The sequence below is a fragment of the Stenella coeruleoalba genome (genome assembly GCF_951394435.1).
Source record: "Stenella coeruleoalba genome assembly, chromosome: 21".
Classification (NCBI taxonomy): Eukaryota; Metazoa; Chordata; class Mammalia; order Artiodactyla; family Delphinidae; genus Stenella; species Stenella coeruleoalba.
In genome coordinates this window covers 15,372,313-15,387,651 of record NC_137167.1, presented here as the reverse complement: position 1 = coordinate 15,387,651, position 15,339 = coordinate 15,372,313, and the positions used below count along the sequence as shown (strand labels likewise).

The following is a 15,339-nucleotide window of genomic DNA, read 5'->3' as shown; positions in this document are numbered from 1 at the left end:
AAGAACACTAAGAACCGTGGTTTTCTCCTGGTCTCTTATGAAGATTTGTTCCCCCTGAAGAAGCTGGTTGAGTTACAGCATATCACACATAAGAGCTGATTTTGCTCTTTTTCCTACAAGTCTGCATTATACATCTTCTGTCTCCCTGGAATGAGATGAAATAAAACTCTGGCCTTTTCCAAATTCATTTGATTCAGGCTGTGTATAGGATTTTTGAAAAGTTCTGTTTGTTATTATCTCATCTTGGAAAATAATGAAAAAAGAACAGCTGTCAGCCTCTTGCTTCTGAATGTTGTTGTAATGTATTTTCTTGGAGGAAATAACACTGAATACATTTAGCTATTGAATATACTTGGTTTAAAACATACCATCATTTTGTGCCGTCACTGAGACCTGATGACACCAGTGTTCTATGGTTTTGGTACCGTTAAGCCTTGTCTTGCTAAGCAGGATGAATCAGGGAACAAAAATCATTAAGCCCTGGTTTCTGTGAGTGAGTCTAAGGTAAATATACCTGTGAGGGCTACGCACTTACTTCTGATGTAGTGGCCTTAGCAGGGAGATTGGCAAGGTGGCAGTGGCCTTATTTTAATAGCCAGGACCTGTGCCCAAGATCCGTGTAAGGGGGGTGATGCTGAGGTGGTAGTATTAGTGTGTTCTCCAGAGAAGCAAAACCAATAGGATCTCTCTCTCACCCCCTCTCTCCCTCATCCATCCATCTATCTATCTATCTATCTATCTATCTATCTATCTATCTATCTATCTGGAGGGTTAAGGAATTGGCTCATGCAGTTGGGAAGCTGACAAGTCTTAAATTTGTACCACAAGCCAGTAGGCTGGAAATTCAGGTAAAAGTGGATTTGCAGTTTGGGGTCCGAAGGCTGGAAACTCAGGCAGAATTTCTTCTTCTCCAGGAAACCTCAGTCTTAGCTTTTAAGGCCTTCAACAGATTGGATGGGGCACATTACGGAGGGTAATCTGCTTTAAAGTCAACTGATTGTAAATGTTAATCACATCAAATAAAACTACCTTTACAGTAATATCTAGATTAGTGTTTGACCGAACAACTGGGCACCATATTCTTGTCAAGTTGACACACAAAATTAACCATCACTGTTGTGTATCATTTGCTTCAGAGGAGTTCAAATGACACAACCACTATTCTTTTCTCTATGGAGCAAGCAATTTAAAGTGGAGCCTGGCTGCAGTCCAGCTGTGTTCCAGGAGAGATTTCTAATGTCCCATTCATTTCTAGCACATCTACCCCCATGAGCAGCAAATGCAGAGACCATGAATATATCCTGCTTTAGGGAAAAGGTAGGAAAATATGAAGAGAATGCTTGATTCTTCTATTCTCCCACCTTCCTTCTTTTCCTCCTTTGTCCACTTAACCCAATAAACTGACCTCTTTTTCTTTTTAAAGTAGCTGGTGTTAAGAGTGCTCAATTGAAATGGAATAAAGCATTCTTTTCTTGGCATAATTCTTCTAGCTAATGGGAAAAAACATTCTGGGCCATATGGATAATTTTAAGTAAAATTTGCACCTGAGTCATTGGCCTTAGCATCTATATACTTTTTTAAAGATTTATTTGTTTGTTTGTTTTTGGCTGCATTGGGTCTTAGTCGCAGCAAGCAAGGTCTCCGTTGAGGCATGCGGGCTCTTCGTTGCGGGCTTCTCTCTAGTTGTGGCGCGGGCTCCAGGGCTCATGGGCTCTTGTAGTTGTGGCGTGCGGGCTTAGTTGCCCTGCAGCATGTGAGATCTTAGTTCCCTGACCAGGGATCGAACCCGCGTCCCCTGCATTGGAGGGAAGGTTCTTTACCGCTGGACCACCAGGGAAATCCCTAGCATTTATATTGATGAAATATACTGGAGAACTTAAAAATGTCCACTTCTACTTCACTTGTGTAATTAAAAAAATAACGGACTGAGGTGAAATTAATGTAACATAAATTATTTTAAAGTGAACAATTCATTAGCATTTAGCACATTCACAATGTTGTGCAAACACCACCTCTCTCTAGTTCCAAAACATTTCCATCATTCCAAAGTGAAACTTTATCCATTAAGCCATTTCTCCCCACTCCCCCTTCCTGTCAGCTCTTGGCACCCACTAATCTAGGTTCTATGGCTATGGATTTATCCATTCTGGATAGTTCTTATAAATGGAATCATACCTATGTGACATTTTGTGTCTGGCTTCTTTAACTCAGCGTAATGTTTTGAAAGTCCATCGATAGTGTAGCATACGTCAGTACTTCATTTCTTTCAATAGCTGAATAATATCCACTTAATATATATAGCACAATTTGTTCTTTTACCTGCTGATGGGCATTTGGGTTGTTTCCACCTTTTGGCTATCGTGAATAGTGCTGCTGTGAACACGTGTGCACATGTTCTTGTTTGAGTACCTGGTTTCAGTTCTTTCGGGTATATATCTAGGAGTGGAATTGCGGGGTCATATAACTTTTTGAGGAACTGTCAAACTGTCTTCCACAGTGGCTGAACCATTTTACATTCTCATCAGCAATGTATGAAGGCTCCAATTTCTCCACATCTTCTCATTAACATTTGTTGTATTTTGTTTTGTTTTCAAAATGTATTTCATTCTAGCCACCCTAGTGGGTGTGAAGTGGTACCTCATTGTGATTTTGATTTACATTTCCTTAATGACTAATAATGTTTTGTATCTCTTCATGTGCACTTGTGTAATTTTAATATTGTAATTCCATCCTGAATTCTAGGTACATGGCAGGGTTTCTCATCTGGTGTGGTATACATAGCATAGGTCACAGATATGCCAAATTATTGACCCCCTCAGCCCTTGGGGCTGCTGGGGGAGACTTTAGATGGTCAGAGGCCCCTGGGGTCATTCATCTCAGGCTGTGAGCAGACTCCTCCACTTTCTCCATCATTCTCTGTGTGTGCCAGTATGTGAATAATTTTGGAGGTACTGGTTTTTGGGGGTGTAGGAAACCAGAGTCCTCTTGATCCATCTTAGTTAATGGGACAACAGACTGACTCTGAGCTGTTTTATAGCATTGGAATTTGTTTAATTTTTTTCAGAAATCATAACAACTTTCTGTAATGGCTCACTAAGAATAGCCATTCTTAGACTATGTTCCTAAAATAGGGCTATATATTAATGTAATTAGAAAAGTCTAGTGATAGATTACAACAATCATGGTAAGTCATTTAACTTTGGAGAATTTTAATCTTCAAAATGGCATACAACATATGCATACTTTAAATACTAAAATGCAAAGCATTTAAAATACAAATACTATGTATTTGTTTTATATCATGACTTATGAGAGATAGATGTTTTGGATAAAATCCCAGTTCTAGGCAGTGTGAGGATCATCCATCCAAGGTTAACATCTTAAGGCAATGGTTAATGCCAGATATTTCAATAGTTTAGCTTATGAGATATTTCATATACCTGGTGCTTAATTAATAGTACTGTCTTTGAATAGCATTGGGAATCATAATTCAAATGAGCTCACAACATAATACCTTATTTAGAGTTATGTAGAAGAGCATTTAGTTGCATTTTAAAGTCCTTCTGAAGCTTCCTCTGACAGGGACTAGATGTTATCATGTCTGGCTTCTGGGCAATAAGTAAAAAAATGTGCAACTGGATACTCTTGGTGATGAAGAAGGCATTGAGATGGGCCCTTCAATCAGAGTCTATAGCCTAATCCACTCCTGGAGGGCAAAGAGAAAGAGTTGATACCTGTTAGATTTCGTGAATCAATGGAAACATCATCTGAAACAAAATTCAGACACTCAACCTCAAGGGTCATGTTGACCAAGTCAACCCACCATTTCAGGTTCTTCTGGGTCTTAATCCAAAGCTCCTTTCCCCACCCAGGACATTTCTATGCTCAGAGAAAATAGAAAACCTCCCCTCCCCAAACATAGCCATTTTGTGCTAGTTATATCAGACTAAAATGAACATCATAGACAATCTATGGTCAACGCAACCTAGAACATAAAGATTACTAAAGAAGACAATAGGAAGTGTCTCAGCAAGGCAATTAGCAACCTGATTGGTAAACTGTTGCAAACTGCACTACTCATGCAAACACCATGGTTCTTCTCTCAACCCTGGTTTAGAGCCCTTCAAAATTCAGAACTGAGGGAAATGGACATCTTCTAGTTCTGGAACCACCCTAGTATCAGCATGAGCCCGGTAAACACACAGCTTTTGGAAAAAGAGTCAGTGCCAATCACAGCCAGGAAGGGAAATCTATTGGATAAAATACATTTAAGATAAAAATTTCCTAATTATCTACAGGATGACTAGCACCAAGGAATGTTTACAGATAGGCAGATAGAAACTATAGGCAATCTGCTCTTTCTTATGGCAAATTGCAACAGACAAAACTCTCCCACAGGAGGTGAACGTGTCCACGTGCCATCCCAAACACAGCTTTCCTGCATTTCTTAATAATTCTGTTTTACTGAAGAAATTAAGTTATACTATTTCGTCATTAGCGAAATAACAATCTGCATGGAAATGACAGAAAACCTGACTTCTGGAGAATATCTGCAAATAAATAATTAATCCTCTTGTGAAACCAATGCTAGAATATTATTACCTAGTTTAATGGCCTTTTGTCCTAAAATCAAATCTCATAAGAACCAGTGGCTAGAGGAAAAAAGTAGCAGAGGAAAAAGAAGTAAAACAAAAACAACAGCATCAACAACAGAAGCCTTATTTATAGCATCATTTTGTGCTAGCATGAGAACACTTATTTTAAAAATAAATATCTTACCAGGATAGCAGAAACGGTTTTGCAAGTGGTAAGGAACATTTTGTTATAAACACTTTCTACCTGCAGTAGAATGCAAGAAATTGAAGGCACAGTAAAATCAATCCAAAGGTCAAATTTTCCAAGTGGTGTCTGTGAAATTCATGTATTTGCATTAGCTCACGTATATGAAAACATTAGTTTCTGCTAACTTTGAGTTTAGAAAGAACCAATGATGGATTTTTAAGAAATGAGGATACAGCCAGGTGTCACTGCTGTGCCTCTGAGGTGGGAGAGCCAACTTCAGGACATTGGTCCACAAGAGAACTCCCAGCTCCACATAATATCAAACAGCGAAAATCTCCCAGAGATCTCCATCTCAACACCAACCCCCAGCTTCACTCAACGACCAGCAAGATACAGTGCTGGACACCCTATGCCAAACAACTAGCAAGACAGGAACACAATCCCACCCATTAGCAGAGAGGCTGCCTAAAATCATAATAAGGCCACAGACACCCCAAAACACACCACCAGACGTGGACCTGCCCACCAGAAAGACAAGATCCAGCCTCATCCACCAGAACACAGGCACTAGTCCCCTCCACCAGGAAGCCAACACAACCCACTGAACCAACCTTCACTGGGGACAGACACCAAAAACAACGGGAACTACAAACATGCAGCCTGCAAAAAGGAGACCCCAAACACAGTAAGATAAGCAAAATGAGAAGACAGAAAAACACACAGCAGATAAAGGAGCAAGATAAAAATGCACCAGACCTAACAAATGAAGAGGAAATAGGCAGCCTACCTGAAAAAGAATTCAGAATAATGATAGTAAAGATGATCCAAAATCTTGGAAATAGAATAGAGAAAATGCAAGAAACATTTAACAAGGACCTAGAAGAACTAAAGAGGAAACAAGCAACGATGAACAACACAATAAATGAAATTAAAAATATTCCAGAAGGAATCAATAGCAGAATAACTGAGGCAGAAGAACGGATAAGTGACTTGGAAGATAAAATAGTGGAAATAACTACTGCAGGGCAGAATAAAGAAAAAAGAATGAAAAGAACTGAGGACAGTCTCAGAGACCTCTGGGACAACATTAAATGCACCAACATTTGAATTATAGGGGTCCCAGAAGAAGAAGAGAAAAAGAAAGGGACTGAGAAAACATTTGAAGAGATTATAGTTGAAAACTTTCCTAATATGGGAAAGGAAATAGTTAATCAAGTCCAGGAAGCACAGAGAGTCCCATACAGGATAAATCCAAGGAGAAACACGCCAAGACACATATTAATCAAACTATCAAAAATTAAATACAAAGAAAAATTATTAAAAGCAGCAAGGGAAAAATAACACATAAGGGAATCCCCATAAGGTTAACAGCTGATCTTTCAGCAGAAACTCTGCAAGCCAGAAGGGAGTGGCAGGACATATTTAAAGTGATGAAGGAGAAAAACCTACAACCAAGATAACTCTACCCAGCAAGGATCTCATTCAGATTTGATGGAGAAATTAAAACCTTTACAGACAAGCAAAAGCTGAGAGAGTTCAGCACCACCAAACCAGCTTTACAACAAATGCTAAAGGAACTTCTCTAGGTGAGAAACACAAGAGAAGGAAAAGACCTACAATAACAAACCCAAAACAATTAAGAAAATGGGAATCGGAACATACATATCGATAATGACCTTAAATGTAAATGGATTAAATGCTCCCACCAAAGACACAGACTGGCTGAATGGATACAAAAACAAGACCCATATATATGCGGTCTACAAGAGACCCACTTCAGACCTAGGGACACATACAGACTGAAAGTGAGGGGATGGAAAATGATATTCCATGCAAATGGAAACCAAAAGAAAGCTGGAGTACCAATACTAATATCAGACAAAATAGGCTTTAAAATAAAGAGTATTACAAGAGACAAAGAAGGACACTACAGAATGATCAAGGGATCAATCCAAGAAGAAGATATAGCAATTGTAAATATTTATGCACCCAACCTAGGAGCACCTTGATACATAAGGCAAATACTAACAGCCATAAAAGGGGAAATTAACAGTAACACATTCATAGTAGGGGACCTTAACACCCCTACTATGGACTTTCACCAATGGACAGATCATCCAAAATGAAAATAAGTAAGGAAACACAAGCTTTAAATGATACATTAAACAAGATGGACTTAATTGATATTTATAGGACATTCCATCCCAAAACAACAGAATACACGTTCTTCTCAAGTGCTCATGGAACATTCTCCAGGATAGATCATATCTTGGGTCACAAATCAAGCCTTGGTAAATTTAAGAAAATTGAAATTGTATCAAGTATCTTTTCCGACCATAACGCTATGAGACGAGATATCAGTTACGGGAAAAGATCTGTAAAAAAACCAAACACATGGAGGCTAAACAATACACTACTTAATAACCAAGTGATCACTGAATAAATCAAAGAGGAAATCAAAAATACCTATAAACAAATGACAATGGAGACACGACGACCCAAAACCTATGGGATGCAACAAAAGCAGTTCTAAGAGGGAAGTTTATAGCAATACAATCCTACCTAAAGAAACAGGAAACATCTCGAATAAACAACCTAACCTTGCACCTAAAGCAAATAGAGAAAGAAGAACAAAAAAACCCCAAAGTTAGCAGAAGGAAAGAAATCATAAAGATCAGATTAGAAATAAATGAAAAAGAAATGAAGGAAACGATAGCAAAGATCAATAAAACTAAAAGCTGGTTCTTTGAGAAGATAAACAAAATTGATAAACCATTAGCCACACTCATCAAGAAAAAAAGGGAGAAGACTGAAATCAGTAGAATTAGAAATGAAAAAGGAGAAGTAACAATGAACACTGCAGAAATACAAAGGATCATGAGAGATTACTACAAGCAACTCTATGCCAATAAAATGGACAACCTGGAAGAAATGGACAAATTCTTAGAAATGCACAACCTTCCAAGACTGAACCAGGAAGAAATAGAAAATATGAACAGACCAATCACAAGCACTGAAATTGAAACTGTGATTAAAAATCTTCCAACAAACAAAAGCCCAGGACCAGATGGCTTCATAGGCTAATTCTATCAAACATTTAGAGAAGAGCTAACACCTGTCCTTCTCAAACTCTTCCAAAATATAGCAGAAGGAGGAACACTCCTAAATTCATTCCACGAGGCCACCATCACCCTGATACCAAAACCAGACAAGGATGTCACAAAGAAAGAAAACTACAGGCCAATATCACTGATGAACATACATGCAAAAATCCTCAACAAAATACTAGCAAATAGAATCCAACAGCACATTAAAAGGATCATACACCATGATCAAGTGGGGTTTATTCCAGGAATGCAAGGATTCTTCAATATACGCAAGTCAATCAACGTGATACACCATATTAACAAATTGAAGGAGAAAAACCATATGATCATCTCAATCGATGCACAGAAAGCTTTCAACAAAATTTAACACCCATTTATGATAAAAACCCTCCAGAAAGTAGGCATAGAGGGAACTTTCCTCAGCATGATAAAGGCCATATATGACAAACCCACAGCCAACATCGTCCTCAATGGTGAAAAACTGAAACCATTTCCACTAAGATCAGGAACAAGACAAGGTTGCCCACTCTCACAACTCTTATTCAACATAGTTTTGGAAGTTTTAGCCACAGCAATCAGAGAAGAAAAAGAAAGAAAAGGAATCCAAATGAGAAAAGAAGAAGTAAAGCTGTCACTGTTTGCAGATGACATGATACTATACATAGAGAATCCTAAAGATGCTACCAGAAAACTACTAGGGCTAATCAATGAATTTCGTAAAGTAGCAGGATACAAAATTAATGCACAGAAATCTCTGGCATTCCTATACACTAAGGATGAAAAATCTGAAAGTGAAATTAAGAAAACACTCCCATTTACCATTGCAACAAAAAGAATAAAATATCTAGGAATAAACCTACCTCAGGAGACAAAAGACCTGTATGCATAAAATTATAAGACACTGATGAAAGAAATTAAAGATGATACAAATAGATGGAGAGATATACCATGTTCTTGGATTGGAAGAATCCACATTGTGAAAATGACTCTACTACCCAAAGCAATCTACAGATTCAATGCAATCCCTATCAAACTACCACTGGCATTTTTCACACAACTAGAACAAAAAATTTCACAATTTATGTGGAAATACAAAAGACCCCGAATAGCCAAAGCAATCTTGAGAACGAAAAACGGAGCTGGAGGAATCAAGCTCCCTGACTTCATACTATACTACAAAGCTGCAGTATTCAAGACAGTATGGTACTGACCCAAAAACAGAAATATAGATCAATGGAACAGGATAGAAAGCCCAGAGATAAACCCACGCACATACGGTCACCTTATCTTTGATAAAGTAGGCAGGAATGTACAGTGGAGAAAGGACAGCCTCTTCAGTAAGTGGTTCTGGGAAAACTGGACAGGTACATATAAAAGTATGAGATTAGAACACTCCCTAACACCGTACACAAAAATAAGCTCAAAATGGATTAAAGACCTAAATGTAAGGCCAGAAACTATCAAACTCTTAGAGGAAAACATAGGCAGAACAGTCTATGACATAAATCACAGCAAGATCCTTTTTGACCCACCTCCTAGAGAAATGGAAATAAAAACAAAAATAAACAAATGGGACCTAATGAAACTTCAAAGCTTTTGCACAGCAAAGGAAACCATAAACAAGACTAAAAGACAATGCTCAGAATGGGAGAAAATATTTGCAAATGAAGCAGCTGACAAAGGATTAATCTCCAAAATTTATAAGCAGCTCATGCAACTCAATAACAAAAAAACAAACAACCCAATCAAAAAATGGGCAGAAGACCTAAGTAGACATTTCACCAAAGAAGACTTACAGATGGCTAAGAGGCACATGAAAAGATGCTCAACATCACTAAATTATTAGAAAAATGCAAATCAAAACTACAATGAGGTATCACCTCACACCAGTTAGAATGGGCATCATCAGAAAATCTACAAACAACAAATGCTGGAGAGGATGTGGAGGAAAGGGAACCCTCTTGCACTGTTGGTGGGAATGTAAATTGATACAGCCACTGGGGAGAACAGTATGGGGGTTCCTTAAAAAACTAAAAATAGAGCTACCATATGACCCAGCAATCCCACTACTGGGCATATACCCTGAGAAAACCATAATTCAAAAAGAGTCGTGTACTCCAATGTTCATTGCAGCTCTATTTAAAATAGCCAGGAGATGGAAACAACCTAAGTGTCCATCATCGGATGAATGGATAAAAAAGTTGTGGCACATATATACAATGGAATATTACTCAGCCATAAAAGGAAACAAAATTGAGCTATTTGTAATGAAGTGGATAGACCTAGAGTCTGTCATACAGAGTGAAGTAAGTCAGAAAGAGAAAGGCAAATACTGTATGCTAACACATATATATGGAATTTAAGAAAAAAAATGTCATGAAGAACCTAGGGGTAAGACAGGAATAAAGACACAGACCTACTAGAGAACAGACTTGAGGATATGGGGAGGGGGAAGGGTAAGCTGTGACAAAGTGAGAGAGAGGCATGGACATATATACACTACCAAACGTAAGGTAGCTAGCTAGTGGGAAGCAGCCGCATAGCACAGGGAGATCAGCTCGGTGCTTTGTGACTGCCTGGAGGGGTGGGATAGGGAGGGTGGGAGGGAGGGAGACACAAGAGGGAAGAAATATGGGAACATAAGTATATGTATAACTGATTCATTTTGTTATAAAGCAGAAACTAACACACCATTGTAAAGCAATTATACTCCAATAAAGATGTAAAAAAACAAACAAAAAATAATAAAAAGTTTAGCATCCAAAAAAACTAAAAATAGAATTACCATATGACCCAGCAATCCCATCACTGGGCAAATACTCAGAGAAAACTATAATTCAAAAAGACACATGCACCCCAATGTTCATCTAGCACTATTTACAATAGCCAGGTCATGGAAGCAACCTAAATGCCCATTGACAGACAACTGGATAAAGAAGATGTGGTACATATATACAATGGAATATTACTCAGCCATAAAAAGGAACGAAATTGGGTCATTTGTAGAGACGTGGATGGATCTAGAGACTGTCATGCAGAGTGAAGTAAGTAAGAAAGAGAAAAACAAATATCGTATATTAATGCATATATGTGGAACCTAGAAAAATGGTACCGATGAACCAGTTTGCAGGGCAGAAATAGAGACACAGATGTAGAGAACAAATGTATGGACACCAAGGGGGTAAAGTGGTGGTGGTGGGGTGGTGGTGGGGTGATGAATTGGGAGATTGGGATTGACATGTATACACTGATGTGTATAAAATAGATAACGAATAACAACCTGCTGTATAAAAAAATAAATACAATTCTAAAATTCATAAAGAAAAACCCATGCTATCGATGAACCTCCTATTCATCAGTAAGTCACCAGCTCACAGATATCAATTTATTTTTATAATGTACTCATAAATCAGTTTGATGGATTTTTTCCTTATAATGAGCAGACTATTGTGCATATCAGGGACAGGAAAGTTAATCATTTACCTAGAGGTCATGAAAAATTAATTTAGAATGAGTTGACAGCTGTCGTGTGGGTCATTATTACTTTGTTAGAGACAAAGCTTGCTGATATTTCTTTAATACTACTGTGAGATAACAGAAAAATTATATTTGGGTCTCTGCCCAAGTTCCTGCAACAGAGCTCCTAAAACTCTTGCAATTTCCTAGTGATAAGAGTACTGAGAACATCTTCTGTTCTAATATTTGGTCTTTGAGCCCCCATCCTGACACAGAGTTCCTAAACCCCTTGCAATTTCCTGGATGAAAACAGTGTCCTTTGTCCTAATAACATGACTCTTGGTGGGTTCCTGAATGGGGGCTGGTCACCAGAAAGACCAAGCCATGATTAGAAACTTAGAATTTTCAGCACCATCCCCTTCTGCAGCGAGGGAAGAGGGGATACAAGTGGAGTTAATGATTGATCATCCCTGTGTGATAAAGCCCTCCATGAAAATTCCAATAGTTTGGGGTTTGAAGAGCTTCTAGGTGGTGGCCACGTGGAGGTGCTGGGAGAGTGGCACACCTGCACAGGGCATGAAAGCTCCGCCTCTTCCCACACACCTGTCCTACACATCTCTTCCGCCTGGGTGTTCATCTGTGTCCTTTATCATATCCTTTTAAAATAAACTGGTAAACAGTAAATAAACTGTTTTCCTGAGTCTGTAAGCTGCTCTGGCAAATTAATGAACCTGAGAAGGGATCATGGGAACGTCTGATGTATAGCCAATTGCTCAGAAGCACAAGTGACAAACTGGCTTTGCTATCGGTGTCTGAAGTGGGATGAGGGCAATCTTGCGGGATGGAGCCCTTAACCTGTGGAATCTGACGCCATCTCCCAGTAAATGGTGTCAGATTTGAGTTATTAAATTGTAGAACCCCCAGCTAGTGTTGCATAGAATGGCTTGAAACTCCCACACGGTAGAGTCCGTAGCGTTCTGAGTGTGATGGTTGTGTGAAAGTAAAGGAGAGACACACTCAGTAGTGTGTGTAGTAGGTTTTTGCTACACAAGTACCGTATTATAGTTTTTAATGTTAATGAAAAGTACCACAGGCTTTATAGCCAGGGTTATTATTATCACTTTGTAGATAATTAAGTTGTGTTTCTACATCTTAACAAAATAATTTTTATGATTGAGTATTGGTATTAGAGTCTCATGTGTGTTCAGTAGTTGTCATGTGGCCAGAAAGAGTTCATGGAGTCTCTCTAGTGTCTAATTTATTAGAATTTTGGCGTTACGTCTGTTTGACATAAAATTGAGCAACTTCAGAGTGTAAAAGTTACCTAGAGACACTCCAACATCATTTTGTAATTTTACAGATAATTTTACAAATGAAGGAATTTGAGCGTAGAAAGGTGATGTAACTAGTACAGAATCACAGTTAGTGGAAGAGCTAAATGCAGGATCCAGGCGTTGGACTCTGGTCCCCAAGTTCTTCCTTAAAATGTAAGGAATGAGTGAAGGAGCCCCTCTGAGGGAGGCCTGTCCAGGATATCATCAACTAGAGCAAGAATTCAGCATTCATAACACTGAGAGGCTGCAGGTAGTAATTTTAAGGAGAATAAGAAAAGTATATTGACTTGCATTTGACAACTCTGACTTGACTTTCTCTAAACTTATTTGCATTTGTAGCCATTGCAAACCTAACCAGAGCATTAGAAATATGTTTTTATTGGCGGAGATCTTATTTTTCAAATAGCGTCATTTTGTAACTCTGTTATCAAGCTATCAATTTAATCTACAAAATCGATTAAAATTATGTTTTGATCCTTTCTTGGTTTTTTGTTTTGTGGGTTGGTTGGTTGGTTGTTAGGTTGTGATTCATTTATTTTTGTTTGTGGTCTAATATCAGCGCTGCCTAGGATGTGGCAAGTTTGCTAATGATGCTAATTGAGTTTACATGTTATTTAGTTTTTCTTTTTTTTAATCGCTGACACTCCACCTTGATGTTGAACTGCTCATTATACCACGGAGCTCAGAAATATGCTCCTTTTTGTACGTGAAGTATGTCCACTTAGCATGTAGAATTAGCATGGGTTTAGTTCCCTTTAGACATTTTATGTTCGACTGTACAAAAGCACAATGAAAATAACCAAGGTTCAGAAGGTGTTTTTATAGAGCAGAAATAATGAGCCTGATTCTCTGACTCACAGGCTACAGATGGATCCCACTGTCAGGTTAGCAAGAGAGGAAGAAAGAAAACAATTTTCTCTTGCCTGTTGGTCGGGAACAGGTTGGAACCTCCTTGTTTCTTCTATCCCCAGAGCCTACTGCATCCCGGAGAATAGAGCTGCCCCCTCAAGCCCCTGGGCACCGATTTCCCAGCCTGACCGCTGTTCAGCCCAGCTCTTGTGATGCAGCGCAGAGGGCGACACGATTCTCAGGAGCCAGAGCCTGGAACAGCTGCCAGGCAAGGCCTCCTTTCATTGGCTGTTCCCCTCCCGTGGATATGAGGGGCTTCTCCGAGCTCGTAGACACTGGCGGCGTCCTTGTGATCATCATCTCGGACAAAGGAGCAAGTGAGTTTTTGTTTGTTTGTTTTTTACTGTCAGTTAACGTTCATCCATTTAGGGCTGAGATTGAGTTTTTTGGTTTGTTTGTTTTGTTTTGTTTTGCGGTACGCGGGCCTCTCACTGTTGTGGCCTCTCCCGTTGCGGAGCACAGGCTCCGGACGCGCAGGCTCAGAGGCCATGGCTCACGGGCCCAGCCGCTCCGCTGCATGTGGGATCCTCCCGGACCGGGGCACGAACCCGTGTCCCCTGCATCGGAAGGCGGACTCTCAACCACTGCGCCACCAGGGAAGCCCTGAGATTGAGTTTTTAAATCATAGTAGATGACTTTGAAGAAGCTAAGGGCCAAAAGACAGACTCTTCCCCGAGGTCTGTAACCAGCTGGTGGCAGAGTTTGCATTCATTCCTCTTTCTACCACACCACCCTTTATTTCTTTCTTTCTACAGTGTCTGCATACTAGTTGCTCAATAGGTAGTTACTGCTTTAATTTGATTCAGTTAAGTTAATCATCATATGCGTTAACCTCATCATAGCATTTGGTCTCTGCCCCAAATCTTATGCCCCTGGAGTAACTCCAGCTCAGTCACGAGCTCCCTCCACCCTCCTCTGGAGGCCCGCTGGAGCTGTGGGAAAGCTCAGGCTCCCATTCCTGCATCCTTGAGACCTAGCAATGGTGCAGCAGAGGAGAACCATCCCCTATGACTGTCTAACCAACCCCTCTGGGTTTTGTTCACCTTCTCTGGGAGCTGTTCATCCGCCCTAGGGTGTGGAGCTGAAAACAAATCAGTCTGTCGACTCGTGGTCAATGACCATTTTCTGGTGCCTCCTCTGCGCCTGGTAGAGTGCTGGGCCCTGGGAGTATAGCGATACAAGATGTGGCTCTTTCCTGCAAGGAGCTCAAGGATGGGGGGCTGTGGCTGGCTGGGCCCAAGCCTTCTTAGGCCTGATGAGCAGAATGCAGACCTGCCTTATCTGCAAGTAGCTGGAGCCTGGAGAGCCAGCCTGACATTTACAAGGCAAGTTCATGAACTTCCCATCAAGCTTGTGACTGGTGGTTTCCTTTTCCCACCCAAGACTCCTGTTGGGGCACCTCTGTGAGGACTGGGTGGGGCAGTGGGGGGTGAGGCCACTCTCCTGCGTGCTGTCCGAAAGTGGAGCGTTCCTACGAAACCTTTCCTAAGTCGAAACGGTGTAAAGGGAAGAAGCAATTACCTTAGGACACATCTTATTAACAGATGCTCAAAATACATCAAGATGAAGCACAGATGCCCACAGACACAGTTCAAAGCTTATGGTGGCTTGATGCTGAGATGCTGAGTGTGGTTCCCAGGGAAGGAGCCTCGTGGGACCACTCCAGGTGCACGGGGGTACATGCTGCCTCTATAAAGGCTGCTGCAAAACACGTGCTGAACGCTATTTTCGCTTTTTGCCTTTTTTCGTAA

The 15,339-nt window shown here is 40.0% G+C and overlaps 1 long non-coding RNA gene across 1 annotated transcript in view; it reads left to right on the top strand.

Moving 5' to 3' along the window:
* The window catches only part of LOC307179738, a 143,909-nt gene extending 129,990 nt beyond the window's left edge, over positions 1-13,919 (top strand). The window contains exon 5 of the long non-coding RNA XR_013825532.1: positions 13,651-13,919. This is a non-coding gene — a long non-coding RNA (uncharacterized lncRNA). The remainder of the gene's footprint in view (positions 1-13,650) is intronic.
* The last annotated feature ends 1,420 nt before the right edge of the window (positions 13,920-15,339 follow it).